Below are 19,242 nucleotides of genomic sequence, written 5' to 3'. Positions count from 1 at the left end.
AACCCTCCATACTAAAAACAGACCTCGGGACAAATTCGATGCTAACAGTCTACCAAGAACACATCCTCTTAAAAAATTTTTAAAAAGCCCTTCAGGACCACAGTAGATTACTGATACTCCATAATGCATAGTGCCAGAGAGATAAAAGTGAAATGAAGAAGCAGAGGGACTACTCCCAATTAAAAGAACAAGACAAGTCCCCTGAAAGACCAACCAATCAAATAGACCTCAAGAGTCTACTAGATCATGCCTTCAGAAAGGCACTGAAGGAAATAAGAGACTATATAAATAAGCATGCAGAATACTATAAAAAGGAAATAGAAACTATAAAGAGGAGCCAATTAAAAACAGAAAACTTAACAGCTCAGATAAAAGCTGAGCAAAGGCAGTCAAAGCAGATTAGACAATGCAGAGGAATGAATAAGTGAGTTAGAAGACAGGGTAACGGAAGTCGCCCAACCAGAACAGCCGACAGAAAAGCAAGGGAAAACCAGTGAAAGCAACATAAGGGACCTATGGGATAATATAAAGCATGCCAATCTATGCGTAATAGGGGTCCCTGAAGGAGAAAAAAGAGTTAAGGGGATTGAAAGTGTATTTGAAGAAATCATGACTGAAAACTTCCCAAACCTAAAGAAGGAATCAGATATCCAAGTAAAGGAAGAACAGAAGGTCCCAAACAAGAAGAACCCAAATAGACCTACACCAAGACATTATAATTAAGATGGCCAAGGTTAAAGATAAAGAAATGATTCTAAAGGCAGCAAGAGAAAAACACAGAGTTAGTTACAAGGGAACCCCCATAAGGCTCTCAGCTGATTTCTCAGCACAAACATTGGCAGGGGCAAGATACATACAAAGTCCTAAATGAGAAAAAGCTGCAATCTAGGATACTCTGTCAGGCAAGACTATCCTTTAGAATAGAAGGAGAGAGAATTTCACAGACAAGCAAAAACTATAAGAATTAAGCAATACTAAACCTATCCTCAAAGAAATACTGAAAGGTCTACTCTAAATAGAAAAGAAGTAGGATGCTACAGAAATGAGAAAACTGTAATTGGAAGCAAGATAACTACAATGAGCTGCAATAGAAGATGTAAAACAGGACATCAAAATCATTAAAGGTGGGAGAGAGAAGCAAGAAGACAGGAGCACCTTAAGACATAAAGCAAATAGTAACAGACATAAAGGGGGAAACTGATGAGAACACAATCACAGTAGGACACTTGAACACCCCATTATCACTGGATGGATCTTTCAGATGGAAAATCAATAAGGCAACAGAAATATTAAGTGACACAATACAACACTTGGACTTGGTTGATATTTTTAGGACATTACATCCCCCCAAACTAGAATGTACATTCTTTTCAAGTGCTCATGGAACATTCTCTAGGATAGACCACACACTAAGGCACAAAAGAAGCCTCAACAAATTTAGGAGGATAGAAATGATTTCAAGCATCTTTTCTGACCACAATGGCATGAAACTAGAAATCAATCACAGGAAAACAAAGGAGTGAAAAATGACAGCACGGAGACTAAACGTGCTACTAAAAAACCAATGGGTCAACAATGATATCAAATAAAAAATTTAAAAATACTTTGAGACAAACGACAATGAAAACACAACCACACAACATCTATGGGATGCAGCAAAAGCAGTCCTAAGAGGGGAGTTCATAGTGATACACACCTTCCTCAAAATACAAGAACAACCTCAAGTAAACAATCTAACCTATCACCTAAAGGAATGAGAAAAAGAAGAGCAAACCAAAAACCTACAGTCAGCAGAAGGAAGGAAATAATGAAGATCAGGAAGGAAATTTTAAAAAAATAGAGATAAAAAAATGGGAAAAAATTGACTAAACCAAGAGCTGATTTCTTGGAAGGGTAAACAAAATTGACAAACTTCTGGCCAGGCTCACCAAGGAGAAAAGAGAACACAAATATACAAAATAAGAAGAGAAAATGGAGAGATCATAACCAATACCACAGCAATACAAAAAATGGTAAGAGAACTCTATGAACAACCATATGGAAACAAATTGCACAGCACAGAAAAAAATGGACAAATTTCCGGAAACACAGTCCGCCAAGACTGAATCAAGAAGGAATAGACCACTTGAACAGACTGATCACTAGAAATGAAACAGAACGAGCAATAAAAAACCTCCCACAAACAAAAGTCCAGGACCAGACGGCTTCACAGGGGAATTCTACCAAACACACAAAGAACTCATACTGATCCTTCTCAAACTCTGTCAAAAGACTGAAAAGGAGGGAGTACTCCCACACTCATTCTATGACTCCATCATCACCCTGATACCAAAGCCACACAAAGGCACTCCCAAAAAAGAGAATTACAGGCCAATATCATTTTCGAACATAGAGGCAAAACTCCTCAACAAAATATTAGCAAACAGAATCCAACAGCACATAAAAAAGATCATACACCATGATCAAGTTGGATTCATCCCAGGGACACAGAGATGATTCAACATATGCAAATCAGTCAGTGTGACACGCCACATCCACAAAAAAAAGGACAAAAATCACATGATCATCTCAATAGATGAAGAAAAAGCATTTTATAAAATTCAACACCCATATATGATAAAAACTCTTACCAAAGGAGGTATAGGGGGAACATATCTCAACATAATAAAGCTATTTATGACAAACCCACAGCCAGCATAATACTCAACAGTGAAAAACTGAAGGCCTTCTTATTAAAATCTGGAACAAGACAAGGGTGCTCACTCTCACCACTTCTATTCAACATAGTTTTGAAATTCCTAGCCACAGAATTCAAGCAAGAAAAAGAAGAGGGATCCAAATTGCAAGAGAAGAGGTAAAAATTGTCACTATATGCAGATGACATGATACTATAAATAGAAAACCCTAAAAGATCCATACAAAAACTACTAGATACTAGATACCACTAGATACTGATAAAAAAATATTTGGCAAGGTAGCAGGATACAAGATTAACATACAGAAATCAGTTGCATTTCTTTACACTAACCATGAAATATCAGAAAAGGGAAGTAAAGAAATGATCCCATTTAAAATCTCATCCAAAACAAATAAAGCAAACTTAAGAATAAATCTTACCAGGGAGGTGAAAGACTTATACACGGAGAACGACAAAACACTGAGTAAGGAAATTAAAGATGACTTAAAGGAATGGAAAGGTATCCCACATTCTTGGATTGGAAGAATCAATATTGTTAAAATGGCCATCCTGCCCAAGGCAATCTACAGATTCAATGTGATCAGATTACCCATTACATTTTTTCACATAACTAGAATAAATAATCCTAAAGGTTATATGGAATCACAAAAGACCCAGAATTGCTAAAGCAATACTGAAGAAAAAGAACAAAGCTAGAGCAATAACCCTCCAAGACTTCAGACAATACTACAGAGCTACAGTGATCAAAACAGCATGGTACTGACACAAAACTAGACATATGGATCAACGGAACAGAAGAGAGAACACAGAAATAAATTCACAGACCTACTGTCAGTTCAACTAATCTTTGATAAAGGAGGCAAGAATATACAATGGAGAAAAGACAGTCTCTTCAGCAAGAGGTATTGGGAAAACTGGACAGAAGCATGTAAATTAATTTAGTTAGAACACTCCCTCACTCCATACACAGAAATAAACTCAAAATGGCCTAAAGACTTAAATATAAGACAAGACACTATAAACTTCCTCAAAGAAAACAGGCAGAACACTCTCTGACATACATCTCAGCCATGTTCTCCCAGGGCAGCCTCCCCAGGCAGTGGAAATAAAAGCAAAAATTAACAGGACCTAATTAGACTTAAAAGCTTTTGCACAGCAAAGGAAACCATAAGGAAAACAAAAGAACAACCAACAAAGCGAGAGAAAATATCTGCAAATGGTGCAACTGACAAAAGTTTAATTTCCAGAATATATAAACAGCTCACACAATAAAAAAAAAAAAAAATAACAAACCAATCAAAAAATGGGCAGAAGACCTAAGTAAGCAATTCTCCAGTGAAGACATACAAATGGCCAATAGGCACGTGACAAAATGCTCAGTATCGCTAATTATCAGAGAAATGCAAATTAAAACTTCAATGAGGTATCACCTCTCACCAATCAGAATGGCCATGATTCAAAAGTCCACAAACAATAAATGCTGGAGAGGCTGTGAAGAAAAAGGAACCCTCCCACACTGCTGGTGGGAATGTAATTTGGTGCAGCCACTATGGAAAACAGTATGGAGATTCCTCAAAAAACTAAAAGTTTTTTAGTCTTACGATATGATCCAATAATTCCACTCCTGGGCATATATCCAGAAGGAACTCTAATTCAAAAAGATACATATACCCCAATGTTCATAGCAGCACTATTTACAATAGCCAAGATATGGAAACATCCTAAATGTCCATCGACAGATGACTGGATAAAGAAGTTGTGATATATTTATACAATGGAATACTACTCAGTGATTTAAAAAAACAATAAAATAATGCCATTTGCAGCAACATGGATGGATCTGGAGATCATCATTCTAAGTGAAGTAAGTCAGAAAGAGAAAGAAAAATACCATATGATATCACTCATATGTGGAACGTTAAAAAAAAAAAAAGAAAAAAGAGGATATTAATGAAATAATCTACAAAACAAACAGACTGTCAGACACAGTAAACAGTTGTATGATTATCGGGGAAAAGGGGTGTGAAGGGATTAATTTGGGAGTTTGAGAGTTGTAAATGTTAACCACTATATATAAAAATAGATTAAAAAACTAATTTCTTCTGTATAGCTCAGGGAACTATATTCAACATCTTATAATAACCTTTAATGAAAAAGAATATGAAACAAGTACATATATGTATATGCATGACTGGGAAATTGTGTTATACATGAGAAATGGACACATTGTAACTGACTATACTTCAATTAAAAAAAAGGAGAAATTGAAGATGACATAAACAAATGGAAAGATACACCATGTTCTTGGATTGGAAGAATCAATATTCTTAAAATGGCCATACTACCCAAGGCAATGTACAGATTCAGTGCAACCCCTATCAAATTACCAATGACATTTTTCACAGAGCTAGAACAAAAAATGTTAAAATTTATATGGAAACATAAAAGACCCTGAATAGCCAAGACAATCCTGAAAAAGAAGAACGGAGCTGGGAGAATCATGCTTCCTGTCTTCAGAGTCTACTACAAAACTACAGTAATCAAAACAGTATGGTACTGGCACAAAAACAGACACATAGCTCAACGGAACAGGATAGAAAGTCCAGAAATAAACCCACGCACTTATGGTCAATTAATCTACAACAAAGGAGGCAAGAATATACAATGGAGAAAAGACAGTCTCTTCAGTAAGTGGTGCTGGGGAAACTGGACAGCTACCTGTAAAAGACTGAAATTGGAACATTCTCTAACACCATATACAAAGATAAACTCAAAATGGATTAAAGACTTAAATGTAAGACCAGATACTATAAAACTCCTAGAGCAAAACATAGGCAGAACACTCTTGGACATAAACCACAGCAATATATTTTTTGAAACAGCTCCTGGAGTAACAGAAATAAAAGCAAAAATAAACAAACAGGATCTAATTAAATTTAAAAGCCTTTGCACAGCTAAAGATACCATCAACAAAATGAAAAGACAACCTACAGGATGGGAGAAAATACTTGCAAATGATGTGATCGATGAGGGACTAATTTCCAAAATACACAAACAGCTTATACATCTTAATATCAAAAAAACCAAGCAACCCAATCAAAAAGTGGGCAAAAGACCTAAAACGACATCTCTCCAAAGAAGACAAACGAATGGCCAACAAGCACATGAAAAGATGCTCAACATCACTAATTATCAGAGAAATGCAAATCAAAACCACAGTGAGATATCACCTCATACAAGTCAGAATGGCCATCATTAAAAAGTCCACAAATGATAACTGCTGGAGAGGGTGTGGAGAAAAGGGAACCCTCCTACATTGTTGAGGGGAATGTAAATTGGTGCAGTCACTATGGACGATTCCTTAAAAGACTAAAAATAGACTTGTCATATGATCAAGCATATATCTAGAGAAAAATATAATTCAAAAAGACACCTGCACCCCAATGTTCATAGCAGCAGTATTTACAACAGCCAAGACATGGAAACAGCCCAAATGTCCATTGACAGATGACTGGATAAAGAAGCTGTGGTATATTTTATACAATGGAATACTACTGAGCCATAAAACAGAATAAAATAATGCCATTTGAGCCCCATGGATAGTCCTGGAGATCATCATTCTAAGTGAAGTAAGCTAGAAAGAGAAAGAAAAATACCATACGTTATCACTTATACGTGGAATCTAAAAAAGGGACACAAGCGAAATTATCTGCAAAACAGGAACAGACTCACAGACACAGAGAACAAACTTATGGTTACCAAGGAGGGAAGGGAGTAGGAAGGGATAAACTGGGAATTTGAAAACTGCATCTCTTGGGGAGTGATGGAAATGTTAGGTACATCTTGATTGTGGTGGTGGTTTCATGGGTGTGGACATGAATCAAAAGTCATCACAGGGCACACCTGAAATATGTGTGGTTTATTGTACCGGAATCAAACCACAATAAAGGTGTTAAATAAAATAAAATAGCATTTTCTGAAAAAGTTATTCAGGCTCTAACACTGCCGACATTTGGGTATATAAGCTATAAATTAAGCAGGTCCCTAAATATTGGGACGTAATGCGATCCTTGCTACTAAAAGGTGTCCTCTGTCAATTTCAAGCAAGCCAAGACAGAGTACTTAAAAAGCGTATTAATTGTTTGTTCCTAAAATATATTCTAGTATCAGGGTATAATTCTACCACAGAGCAACTGAAGTGAACTGTCTATCCATTTAAGAAATATGCGCAAGTCTTTTCACAGTATTTCAAAGAGCTGGATGGGCTGGCGGTATAAACATTTCCTCGCGGGAACTTGATACAATCAAAGAGAAGAAACGATGGACCGGTATGTCCCCCAGCTGACTGCAGTGGTTCTGAGTCAACCAGATGTCCTCAGCTGAATCATGCCCACAGATGCTCTCGCTTCACTATTCCTTAATCTAGGGATTCGCAACTGGCTAGCCTGGTGACATCTGAGTGCTTCCCGTAAGCCTGCGTCTCTTTGGTTGCGTCCTTTGTAAAGGGCTCTTGTGTGGTAGAGCTGGCCTATCTCCTGCCCTGGACATGTTCTGAAGGAAGTTACCAGGGCTGTTTGTTTTGCCTGCTCTCGGATGTGGTCTTTGGTGAGGTCACCAGGATGGAATGCGTGCTCCCCGCAGATGACACTGGAGTTATTTCCACAGCTGGCTGCAGGGAGGCGGCGGGCAGACCCTTACGGATGGGCTAGCATGTGGAGGTAGATGATACGAAACATCTGTCGCAGCGGGAAGCAGCAAAAACAACGTCCCTTTGAAGATTGCCTTTTAACGATGAGGCGGGGGTCCAGCCTCCCCAAGGGGAATCACGGGTGGGGCTTTCGGCAGGCAGATGGCTTCGGGCCTGCTCTTGCGTGAAATAAAGGAAAAGTGTAGGTTGAAAACCCCCGAGTAGTCAAATTGCCTGGTTTTGCTGAACCTTCATTTCCCGGCCTGTCGTACATAGAATCTATGGGAAAGGAAGGCGTGCTAAAAACAAAACAAAAGATTTAAAAAGGCGGGAGAAGGTCCAGAAGGAAAAACTGCTTCTGAAGATTCTCTCTTGAATAGCTTGAATGCAATAGTTTACTTTTTAGCTGGTGGTCAAAAAGTCCGAAGGAGCATTTTTGCAATGAGTTTATTTTCACGTCTTTGCAGCCCCATGGTATTTTTTAACAGAAGTTTCCAAAAGTAATATAAAAACGGTGTATCATCAAGGCCATGTGATGATAAACGCTTGAAAATTTGAGTACAAGTTAGAAGATATAAAGTCATACTTGTTTTTCTTCACGAAGTAGGAAATTGTTTTTAATCTTAGTGTAAACTATTTTTTAAAAGACTGATACTAGTTTAATTTCTCACCCCATCTCCTTTCTAGAATATATTAGAAACAATGAAACTAGCATCTATTTTTGTTTCATAAATAAAGTTGCTATAGACAGAAAAATCTTGACAACAGATTAATCTGATAACAAATAAATGCTATTAGCAGATAATAAAGGTCTAGGTCTTTTGTTACATGACCAAAAAGGGGTGCTACTGCCTCTAACCCCCAAAATCACGTTGCTACAAAGCATGACATCAGGCTATATCGGCTGCCACCTGGCCAGCAAAAGAGATGCCTCGTGCCCTGCTGACTTCCCATTCCGAGGTGCCTGCAGAATCTAAGGCCAAGTCTTTTGAAGGTGCTTCTGGTTAACACAAGTCATGTATGTATATATATTACAGTCTAGGAAATGGAGGGTCTTTTTTTTTTTTTTTTCAATTTTTTGATAAAAAGGCAGGATTCACTTGGTGGGGGAACTAATAAGATGCAGAGAGAATATTAAAAATAAAAATAAACAGAAGAAATGAAAAAACCAAAACAAACAAGTCAACATCTCCAGCCATGGCTGATGGGGGAAGACCTGCATTCATCTTAATGAGGGGTCACTGAGCTGCTGGCCCCGGGAGGGCGAGAGAGGGTCTGGAGACATTCATGATGGGGCACTAGTCATGACGGACACCAGTCAGACAGTGATGTAGGATGAAGGAGAAGGCGGCAAGGTTGGCCTCGGATTTTACATACTATTCCCAGACTCAGCAGAAAGCATATACTCCGAGGACAGAGAGAGAAAGAAAAAGGTCAAATGGGTCATGGTGGTTTTCAGGTACTTGAGATTCTAGGTTCAGTGAACAGTTGGAAATTTTGGTTAGGACTTCAGAAAAAAAAAAAAAGGCCAAGACAAAAAAGAACTTCTAAGAACTTTCATTTTGAAACCAACTTTGGCACTTTTGACTGATTTCCTAAGAGCCTAAAGTCCCTAATAGTTTGGAATTTTACTTCTAACACCGCCTTAACACCGTAATAGCCATTTCAAACTCGTCAGTGAACAAGATATTTGGAAAGAACGGAGGTTTCAGTTTGAGGGTTGCCATGAAAATGTGTCATAGGAAATAAAAGGATATTTTTTTCGTAAATGAGATTTTATGGATAAAGGCAGAAACCCTATGGAGATCGCTGAGGAACTGAACTACTTATTACTGGCTGTTGGTGGTTATAACATCCTTGTGGGAGGCATGTTAATGTTATAAAGACTATTTGAAGCTGCTTGGTCCTCAAACAGGAACAGAAAAGGGAATCAACAGAATGATTCAGAAACATGCAGGAGGGGAGGGGAGAGCTCAGTGGTAGGGCGCGTGCTCAGTGTGCACAAGGTCCTGGGTTCCATCCCTGGTGCCTCCATTAAAATAAACCTGATTATCTCCCCCTAAAATAAAATCATTTAAAAAAAAAAAAAAAAACCAGAGTAACAGAAAGAAAAAGAAAATAAGAAAGACACCAAGAATCTCTTGAGAAGCGATGCAATAGGAAATTCACTCAAGAGCCACCGCAGACATAAAACCAGAGAGCAAAGCTTCTGGGGCCTGACCGGGAATGGGGCTCGCCTCGTCTTACGGGACCGCAGGTTCTGACTCAGCAGGGCTGGGCCGGAGATTCTCTGGGAAGCTCCCAGATGACACTGTCTGGTCCTCCCACTGTGGGGAGCAAGGCACTGGAAAGCTTTACATCATTCTAGTGAACCGAGAAGAAGTCACACTTCCTGATAGGGAGAAATGGCAATAAAATCTGAGTGCACAGATTCTATTAAAAAAATAGAACACTGATGAATAGAAACATAAAGCTGACTTTCATCTCATCTCCTGGACAACTCTGTGTACGTTCATTGACATCTCGCAGGCCTCAGAATATATCTTGGCTGCATGCTACCATGTAACTTTCCACCTTAGGATACAGCCACCTCACAACGATGTATTTTCTATCAGCATTAGGTTACAAAACATTTCATCACTGGGGTATCTCCTGAGGCTGAGATGTGCTAGTGACCACGGTGCTAAGAGGAAGTCTGCAAAGGGACTGAATTCATATCTCAACAAAGTCATGACTTCACACCTGCACCTTAGGTCTAGTTGAGTTGCCGACTTTAACCAGGCAAACTTCTAAAAATGTCTTCAAGGAGCAAACATCCAGAAACATCCTCTGGGGGACCCCACAGTAAAGCACCTTTTGTAACAAACTGCAGGTCAAGGAATAGGAGCTTTTCTCGTTGGAGCCAGCTTCAAGGTGCCTCGTGATGTGTTTAGGCAATCTGTGCAATAAACAGCGGTCATAAGCAAGAGAACAGGCAGCGTTTCTTTCTGACCGTCCCTGTGGTTTAAGACGTGACTGCCAGGCCCTTTCACCAATAGGATCCTACAAGACTTTAAAAAGGGATTTGCGGCAGGGCTTGGGGGCTGCTCTGTCAGCTCACAGCCCTGAGTGCTAGGCGAAGGCGAGACAAGCATTTTACCAAACACAAGATGCGGCCCCTGCATATTCAGACATCCCCGGGGAATCCTGTTTGCCTCACTCGTTTGGAAGAAGACTGGCCTGGAACAGTGCTTCTGATGTGCATTTTAAACCTTCTGTACGGTGACAATCTCTTTGGAGGTATACAAAGTGACTGCTATGCAAGTGAATAAAGCGTTTCTTTTCTTACCACGTGGCCAGGTTTGACAACAATCTTAGGGAGATATATGGCCACTAAAACAGTTTGTGGCATGGGAAAGCCCTAATTTAAAAAAAAAAAAAAAAAAAAAGCTTACACCACACGTGTGGCCATGATATATAAAGGAAATTTTGCTGCATCTGATCGGGTACCCGAAATTCTTCTATAAAATGGAAACCAGGCAGAGGACCCCAACCCTAGAGCTCCTTGGGCAGTGAGCGGCTCTTAGCATCAGAAGCCTGGGAATTCTCACAGTAAATGACACAGACAGTGTCCAGCTGGCCGTGGTCAGACACGGGCACTTTTCAAGGAAGGCAGAGCAAGTGAATGAATGGATTTTTTAAGACCATCCTGTTGTCACCTCAAGAGAGCGTTTTCCTTATTTCGGTGGGACCCTCTTGCCCGGTGTGAACGTGGGGCTGCTGTTACGTTTGCGTCTCTTTAAAGTCATGGGAGCCCTGGCGCCGAGAAGCAAGTACCGTTCACTCATGCGGTTCAGCGCCATGATGGCCCATTTCACGACAGACACTGTGCTAGGCTGGGAAAGCTTTAGAAAACAAAGCATCATGAGTGGCACAGTGAACTCAGAGTCCAGGGGAGATTAAAGTACAACTGTGATCGGGTGCGTGCCACGAGTTAAGAGACAAGGGAGGAGCGAATGACCAACAGCCTGGGTCAGACATAGGACGTGTTCCTAGAACGGAGCATCTGGTAGGAATCTTAGGGCGTACGTGCAAAGCCGGGTGATGCCCAGCACAGCGGGCAAAGACACCAAGGATGAGAGGGCAAGACAGGTCAGAGAAGGATGAGTAAGTCTGTGTGGTGAAGCAGAGGCTTCCTGTGGACGGTCTAGGGGGACTGGACCAGGAGGGTAAATTGGAAGGCATGGGCTCTCGATGGAGCATGTATCCCAGGGTGGAAGGTGGCCCCACAGGAGCCTTCTTTTGGAGAGATCACGTGGAAATGGGTAGGAAGGCCATTCAATCTAGACAGGACAAGCAGGAATGGAAGCTCTTCTGATCCGACCATTGAGCCATCCTACCCACCCTAACAATCCTCCAACACCTTTCCTGACAGCAGCCACGGGTTTACCAGTGCCAGCATCCTAAACATGTGACACTTCCACAATCATATTTTTCAAGATGCTAACTCCACTGTAAAAATGCAATCGAAGCTGTACTTGGGTAGGGAAAAGCGTTTAACACGGGTTCCTTTATCTCCCCTCTGGGAACAAAAATGAAAGGAACTTGGCTCTGCTCATCCTTAAAGTGATACGTGCATGTTGGAGTTTTGTTAAGGCAGGGAAATGGGTAGGAGCTGTCTCCATGTGTCTGATGGAGCTTTCTGTTATCTACGGTATTTGATGAGTAGATACCAGGGGTTTTCTCAGTTCCTAAAAAGTAGGAAAGGTGGGGCAGTTATGGCTCAGTGGTAGAGCGCATGACTAGCATGCACAAGGTCCTGGGTTCAGTCCCCAGTCCCTCCATTCAAAAAATAAAATAAAATGCAAAAATTAACAGGAAAAAAAAAAGTAGGGAAGATGGTGAACTATAATGTGATTAACCCATTCATTTGATGAGTACCATGGCTTAACAGTCTTTAGTATTTTTTATTCTTTCACTCATTTCTCACATCTCTTTAAACTCATGGTGGGGCTGTGCAGTCCACCTGCGTGAGGAAGCCATCTCCTACAGGAGCCCTGCAGAATGCGGACAAGGGGCTTGGGCGGCACCACCAGCCTCCCCGCACAACATGAAGCCATCCCATCGGCCGCCCCCCCTCCACACGGGGTGTGACCGCACACAGCTCTGTGGGTGGCAGACCCCCCAGCTGCGAGCCGCACCTCGGTTACCTGGCTGGGATGCGAGGCTTATAAAAGCCATTCTGCAACTCTCTGAGGACCCTTCTCTGCACACTTCACATTTCCACTGGCTCGGCCACTATGATTCTCTATGCAAGGGAAAAAATATGCCTAATAAATTCCTTTTACAGTTTGCACCAAGTGTATGAATTTAACGACAAAAGAACTAATTGTTCCGCTGCCGGCCAGTCAACAAAACCCCTGGATCGTTGGGTCCCCGAGGCTTCAAACCATCAACGCTCCCTCCAGGATGTAACATATCGAAAAAAGCCGTTTTGCTCTATTCGAATTCTGAAGAAGCTTGTTAAAAAATATGCAAAGTCACCGCTAAACAAATTCCTTCAGTTGTAAGCACGGAGCTCTAAAGGAGTCAGTAAAGCACTGTTGAGAATATTATTATCTATGTACCCGTTTTGGGGAGAAATACTTCAACGTGACATATTGACTTTAAGTTCTCATTCAAAATGACACTATTGTATAAATAGGTACTTAACCAATAATTGAAACCATCATTCACAGGTGAATAGGCAATGGTATATAATTAGGATTCTTTTCAGGGAAACTCCATGGTTAAAATGAATTTGGCGTTAGTGCCTTTTCACATCACATACATTTTTTTAAAAAGACACTGCCAATGAATGGCAACTGAATTAAACAGCAACGTGAAATTTAAGACGTTTATACGAGTGTGAGAAACACCCCCCTCTATTTCTACAGTTAATAAATATTCTCTCATTAAGTAGCCTGTGTACACAAGTCTTCTAAGTGAACCACATCACAACAGAAAATGCCCTTCTTCTAAATACCGAGCCTTCAACCCACAGCTACACCCCTCTGAGTAGTCATCCAAATATATCAATTGAATCGAATTTGTCTAAACGTCAGGAAGAGAAGCCGAGCCCTCGTTAGCTGTATTTTGAAAATAAACAGAAATACGAGTTGAATCCAAAAATAATCAGATAAGCAACATAAAGTCACATAATATAAAGTCACATAATGGTCTTCCTTCCTTTCGTTACTCCAATTACAGAATGGGGGCAATCGATTTAGAAGTCAGGTCTTTAAGAAACTGCTTTATCTCATAAATGTAATCTCAGCGTATGAGCTCAGGGCTGCCGTCAGCTGAAGGGAGCAGAGTGGATGGGTGCTTTGTTCTGTTCTCTAATCACTGCAATTTCAAACCTTTCTCATTCTGTGTAAATGGAACTGAGGAATATGCATTTGTATAGCCCAGGAATTCTAAGCCCCAGCACTCATGCTTTTGGGGCTGGATAAGCCCTCGTCGTGGGGAGCTGTCCTGTGTGTTGCGGGATGTCCAGCTACATCAATGGCACTAGGTGTCGGGGCATCCCTTCCCCAGTTCAACAACTGCAAGTGTGTCCGGGCTCTGCCGAGTGTCCCTTCCAGACACTGCAGAATTGCCTCTCGGTGCCAACCGTTGCTAAGTGTTGGGGGATGTTAGCCGTTTTCAATTTTACTGAACAATTAGCTGCACGGATATAGACAAGGAATTCACAAACACCGTTTTGAGTTATCTGCTGCATGTAATTCCTACTTGGAGGGGTTACAAAAAGCGTGTCAAGATCACCCTGGCCCTCTCGGAAGGTATAGTCAAAGAAGCAAGCAGAGAACAGTGAAGGAAAGGATGGGTAGGGGCTAATGTGGAGTCCTCAGCGTTCTCCCAACGCCCAGCGGTGGTCAGAGGTCATTCCAAAATGCTTCCGGGGTGGAAGCCACATCTACCAGCTTTGACTCAGCTCTCTGGGTTTCAAACATGTATTACATAGTTTTGAAGACAGACCGCCCTCTCCAGGTTGGAAATTCATCGAGGTATTTGAGAACTAATGAGTGTTTCCGAGGATGGGGGACTCTGTCCGCATCCTTTTTCCCTCTCCCCACGGCAGCGCATCTTAAATCTCACCAAGCACCCCTTGCAAACCAAAGAAAACAAAACGAAACATCAAGAAATGAAAAAAGATGCAACATCTCTGGAGGTACCACGTGGAATGTCGGACACTAACACGGGACGACACTGTGCTTGGAGAGCTGGTTCCCAAGTGACGTGAAATACCTTCCTGCCATTCGTATGATGAGATCATCACTGCTACCGGAAACCCCTTTACATGAGCCAGTTTACTTGTAAGCACGTATCATTCTTTGCACTTCATGTGTGCTCGAAATAGTCTGGTGCACTCGAACTCAACTAGATATTTGTTCTAGAAATACGAAAAACAGAAGCAGAAAAAACACAGATGAGCGAGAGACAGATGACCTTAAACCACATTTTTTTAAAGTCGTGTTGAATGGTTACTGCCAAGTCCTGTGGTTTTGCGTAAGTCACTGTGGGAAGGGAGTACAATGTGGGCTGCGGACATTTTTACCTGAGGCATCTAGATACAAGAGGGAGGAGCTTCGAGCGCGTGCTTAGCGTGCACCAGGTCCCGGGTTCAATCCCCAGTGCCTCCATTAAAAAATCAATATTCAATTACCCCCCTTAAAAAAAGTTGGATACAACAAGAGGGAGAAAGAGGGTGATGTTTTGTTTCTTTTTTTTTTTTTCACTTGTATTATCCAATGTTTTTTTTAACATTTTACTTTGACATTTCTATGACTTCAAATTCAAATTTTCCTCAGATTCCAAGCAGCAAGGATTCTTAAGTGCGCTACCACACAAGACAGACTGATGAAAAAGAAACACGTCAAGTCAGCAGGCAGAGGCCTGAATTATTCCGAGAATCACCTCATTTCAGCTTATCAAAACTGCAGCCTTGACCTCTTTGTGTTTTGAAACAAGATGTAATGTGATTATTATACAAAAGCTTCTGCCCTATCAGAAGACTGGTTCAAAACAAACCATTGAGAAACCTTATAAATAAAACCAAGGGTTTGTGACGCTGGCTTGCACAACAGCAGTTTGTAGACAGAGCACACTTCTCAAACTTCAGGGTTGCAGCAGAACCATTTGGAGAGCTTGTTAGAAACCAGATCCCCACGCCCGCAGCTCGGAGGTTCTAATTCTCATTCTTAATCATACTTGGAGCGGTACCGGCCTAGAATATTGACAATCACAGGGATGTTCATACAGGTGGGTCTCACCGTAGCCCACGTCCTGGGATTAATACTGATGTTCAGCCAGCTGCGTGTGCTCTGGATGGGCCAGAGCCCACACCCACTCCCCCAGTTTGCCAATGATCCTGTGTTTCAGTTGGAAAGTTAAAATATTGATGGAGTCTCCTAGACTTTAAGATTTTTCAAATATTGGCCTTAGGTTGGATATGTTGACTCCACCTCCGTGATCTTTGGAAACTTGGCCCCAATTACCGTTGAAATTGTTTATTTTCAAACTGGGGCAAAAAGCAGTCCCACCCGCTGTCTCCCCTGAGCGTGGACAGCTTTGTTTTGCAGAGGCCGTGGCGAAAACAGACCAGACATTTCCATCAGCTGTTTGGGCATTGTGCTTTTCAGGGGAATTACAGCTTGTTACAGTATTTTCCTTTGCAGCTTAAACATTGAGCAAACCCAGACATCCGGAGATGCTAAAATGAAAAATCTGTTTCCTCTGGCTTTGCCATTTGCCAAGCGAACTCCTTCAGACAGCATTTCTATACATTTCGAGTCAGTGAAATTACCCTTAATGTGCTGGCCACATCTGTCACAAAACAGTCCTCGGTCTACGGCTTAAATGCACGGGAGGGGAACGGGCCGACGGTGTATTTAATGAGGCAAGATGATGGCTGAGGGCAATGCTGGTGCTGCCTTAACAGCCACAGGGTTTTCTTTCCCTGGTTTTTTTGTTTGTTTGTTTGTTTGTTTGTTTGTTTGGTTCTCTCTTCTTTCTTCTCTTCCCTTGCTTTTCATACCTTACACGATACAAGAGAGACTCTGTAATCTTTGATGAAAAAACGGCGGTCTTTACTGTAGACAGCCAGTACTTCAAACTCTCCGTCGTTGGCCTGGTAACGGTACCATCAGGACAATGTGTTTCTCTGAGGGGTTTCTGTCTCCCGTTGCCAACGTGCTGATGGTCAATGTCGCCCATCCCTTGAGACTGTTAAGAAATGTATGATGTTCAAAAGTTGTGGGAGTCCTCCATTTCTGGAACATTTTTACTAAACATGGACAAGAATGCACGTCCTTACATGTCTTCCCCCAACAATCCTTATTTTGTTGTGGATCTTGCTTGCCGATAACCGGCCTGGTTAGGAAAGGAATGGCTCCCTTCCGTTGTCTTCCGCTCCGTGCCTCGTGCTGCCGTTTACAACTCCAAATTGTGACACCTCCCTCCCCTCTCTTCCCTCTGACCGTCAGGTTTCTGGTTTATACACAGAAGCCGCACTCTGTGCTGTGGCATCTGTCATCCGATGAGTCCCATGAAAGCTTCCGTGGAAGGATTCTCTAAAGGACCAGGCGGTCCTTCCGAAATTAACACCAAATGCAGGCATTCAATCCTTCTACACTTATCACGCGTGGATTTTGAGTCATCTGTCATGTGCTTACAGTATCCCCCAGACTTAAGTCTATGTCTCGCACCACCGGGGAGTGAGGGCACCCCTAGGGCATTGAGAAGAAAGTCTCCTTGGAGGGGAAGGTATGGCTCAGGGGTGGAGTGTGTGCCTAGCATTCACGAGGTCCTGGGTTCAATCCTCAGGACTTCCACTAAAAATAAATACAAATCTAATTACCTCCCCACCTGCAAAAAAACAACAACAACAAAGGAAATATCCTCGCCAACCACAATTTGGTCTTTCTCTCTGATTCATGATGAACAATGTGACTAGAGCAGGCTGATTAGCATTGTGCGGTGTCTGGGGTTGCGACAGGTGAGCTGTATGGCAGAACCGCCCGGGGCAACTAGTCTAAGAAAACAGCCTTAAGTCTCAAGTTCAGGATGAGGACTGAAGTCTTGCACCTGCAAGGGATTAGAATGTTGTCAAAGTGCCACTTTTTGATTGGAAAAAAAAAATGCTTCAGGATCTGTGTCTCAACTGAGGTTATTCTACAGCGATTTAAGTAGAAATCACGTGCTTACTGCTAGTTTGGTACAAGTATCTGAAATAAGGCTAGTGAAGTTTTTGGGTTTTTTTAAGGAAAAAATAAAGATGCTTTTGTTAAATGCAGGCAGTGGCAGGAAAAACTGTCTCCGAATTATAATTAAGTATTATTTTATCGTGTCTCTCACGCAAGAAGCAAGCTGCTGCATGACAATTTATGGAAGCGTCATGAAATTCAAACAATGCAAACACCCAACTCTGTGCATGTGCAAACTACAGATTCTAAAGTAACGTATATGTGTTCTGATTGACGCTAGCTCCAAAGTCCAAATGTCTTTGAGAACAAAGCTGGCTTTGTAGACTCAGCATTTACAAATACCTGGCTCGGTTTCTGTCTGCCCTTCATCCCACAAGGAAGGCTGAGTGACAGGGGCATTTGCATAGAACCGCCAGGAGCTGACTTCCCTGAGCAAAGGCATTTGAGGACACATCTGCTTGTAGGTAATTAGTTTAGGTGCTGAGACCCGGCCATCTATATGACTCTGTCTTATTTTTATTTCTTCAAAATGTTTACTGATACGGAAAAAAAAAAAAAAAACAGTCCCCGAGTGAGAAAAATAATGTTTACGGAAAAAAACAGCATTCAGAGTCAAAATCGTTTTTCTACCACAGGATATATTTTAATGAGCTGTTATAGAAGGCGCTTCTGACTTACTAGCATCTTCCAAATAAAGGGCTGGAATTATGTAATGTCACAGATTCCATCCAACCCTGCTTTTCAATTTTTAAAAATTTTTTTTAAAGACCATTCCTTTCTCTGAGCAAGTCAATTAAGGCAGAATAGTTGGACAGAGAAAAAGCAAGAGAAGGTAGCCTGGTCTGTGCTTCACAGACCACGTGACACTTTGTATATGGACAGGCGTTTTAGAAGATGTCTATTATTTCTTGCATTCCCAATGGTTACGGTCAATCCGAAAGCATATTCTCGAAGTAGACCTTTCCTATCCCCTGATGAGACACTTGATATGTTTGCATTTGTAAACAATTTTAGCAGTGTTGCATTTGACCAGCTTTTAACAGACTTCAGTATCCTTCTGTCTTGTGTTAAAAAGCACAGATATAAAGGAAGTAGGTCAAATATTAGGAGGAAAATATATGGGAAATAGTAGCTTTGAGTTTTATCACATTTACATTTGATTTTAATATGTCCTTCAAAGATACTCAGTCAAGAAACCCATCTGGACCAACAACATCTTTCTGGAAGATTGTATTGAGGTGATCAAGATAATTATCTGTATAAATCAAGGATAAATGACATAAGCCCAAAGTCTTATCCAGTATTAAGAGAAATTAGTGAATTTCCATAGTATTTATATTTTTCGGTCAGAGAAGTTTGTATTTAGAACCATGAGAAGGAATATAGATGATGTCTTGCAATACATTCTGCACCAAGTACTGGAATTATAAATGACAGGCATTTCGACACGTCACAGATAAATCCCATCAGAGGAAAGGAAGCCACTGATGCTGTGTATTTAGACGGCACACAATGACACGGATGGATGCAAAAACCATACTTGGCTCAATTTAGCCTTTTCAGTGAAAAGTAAGCACGTATTTAGATGAGCACAAAACGACACGGATGGATGCAAAAACCGTACTTGGCTC

At 41.3% G+C, this 19,242-nt stretch overlaps 1 protein-coding gene across 17 annotated transcripts in view; it reads left to right on the top strand.

Annotated features, from left to right (window-relative positions):
• The window catches only part of RBMS3 (RNA binding motif single stranded interacting protein 3), a 627,961-nt gene that overhangs the window by 544,341 nt on the left and 64,378 nt on the right, over positions 1-19,242 (top strand). The gene's annotated exons all lie outside the window — the stretch shown is intronic.

This window comes from Camelus bactrianus, chromosome 17 (genome assembly GCF_048773025.1).
Source record: "Camelus bactrianus isolate YW-2024 breed Bactrian camel chromosome 17, ASM4877302v1, whole genome shotgun sequence".
NCBI classification, from domain to species: Eukaryota; Metazoa; Chordata; class Mammalia; order Artiodactyla; family Camelidae; genus Camelus; species Camelus bactrianus.
Note: the sequence above shows the minus strand (reverse complement) of the source record. Positions and strands in the feature narration are given on the sequence as shown.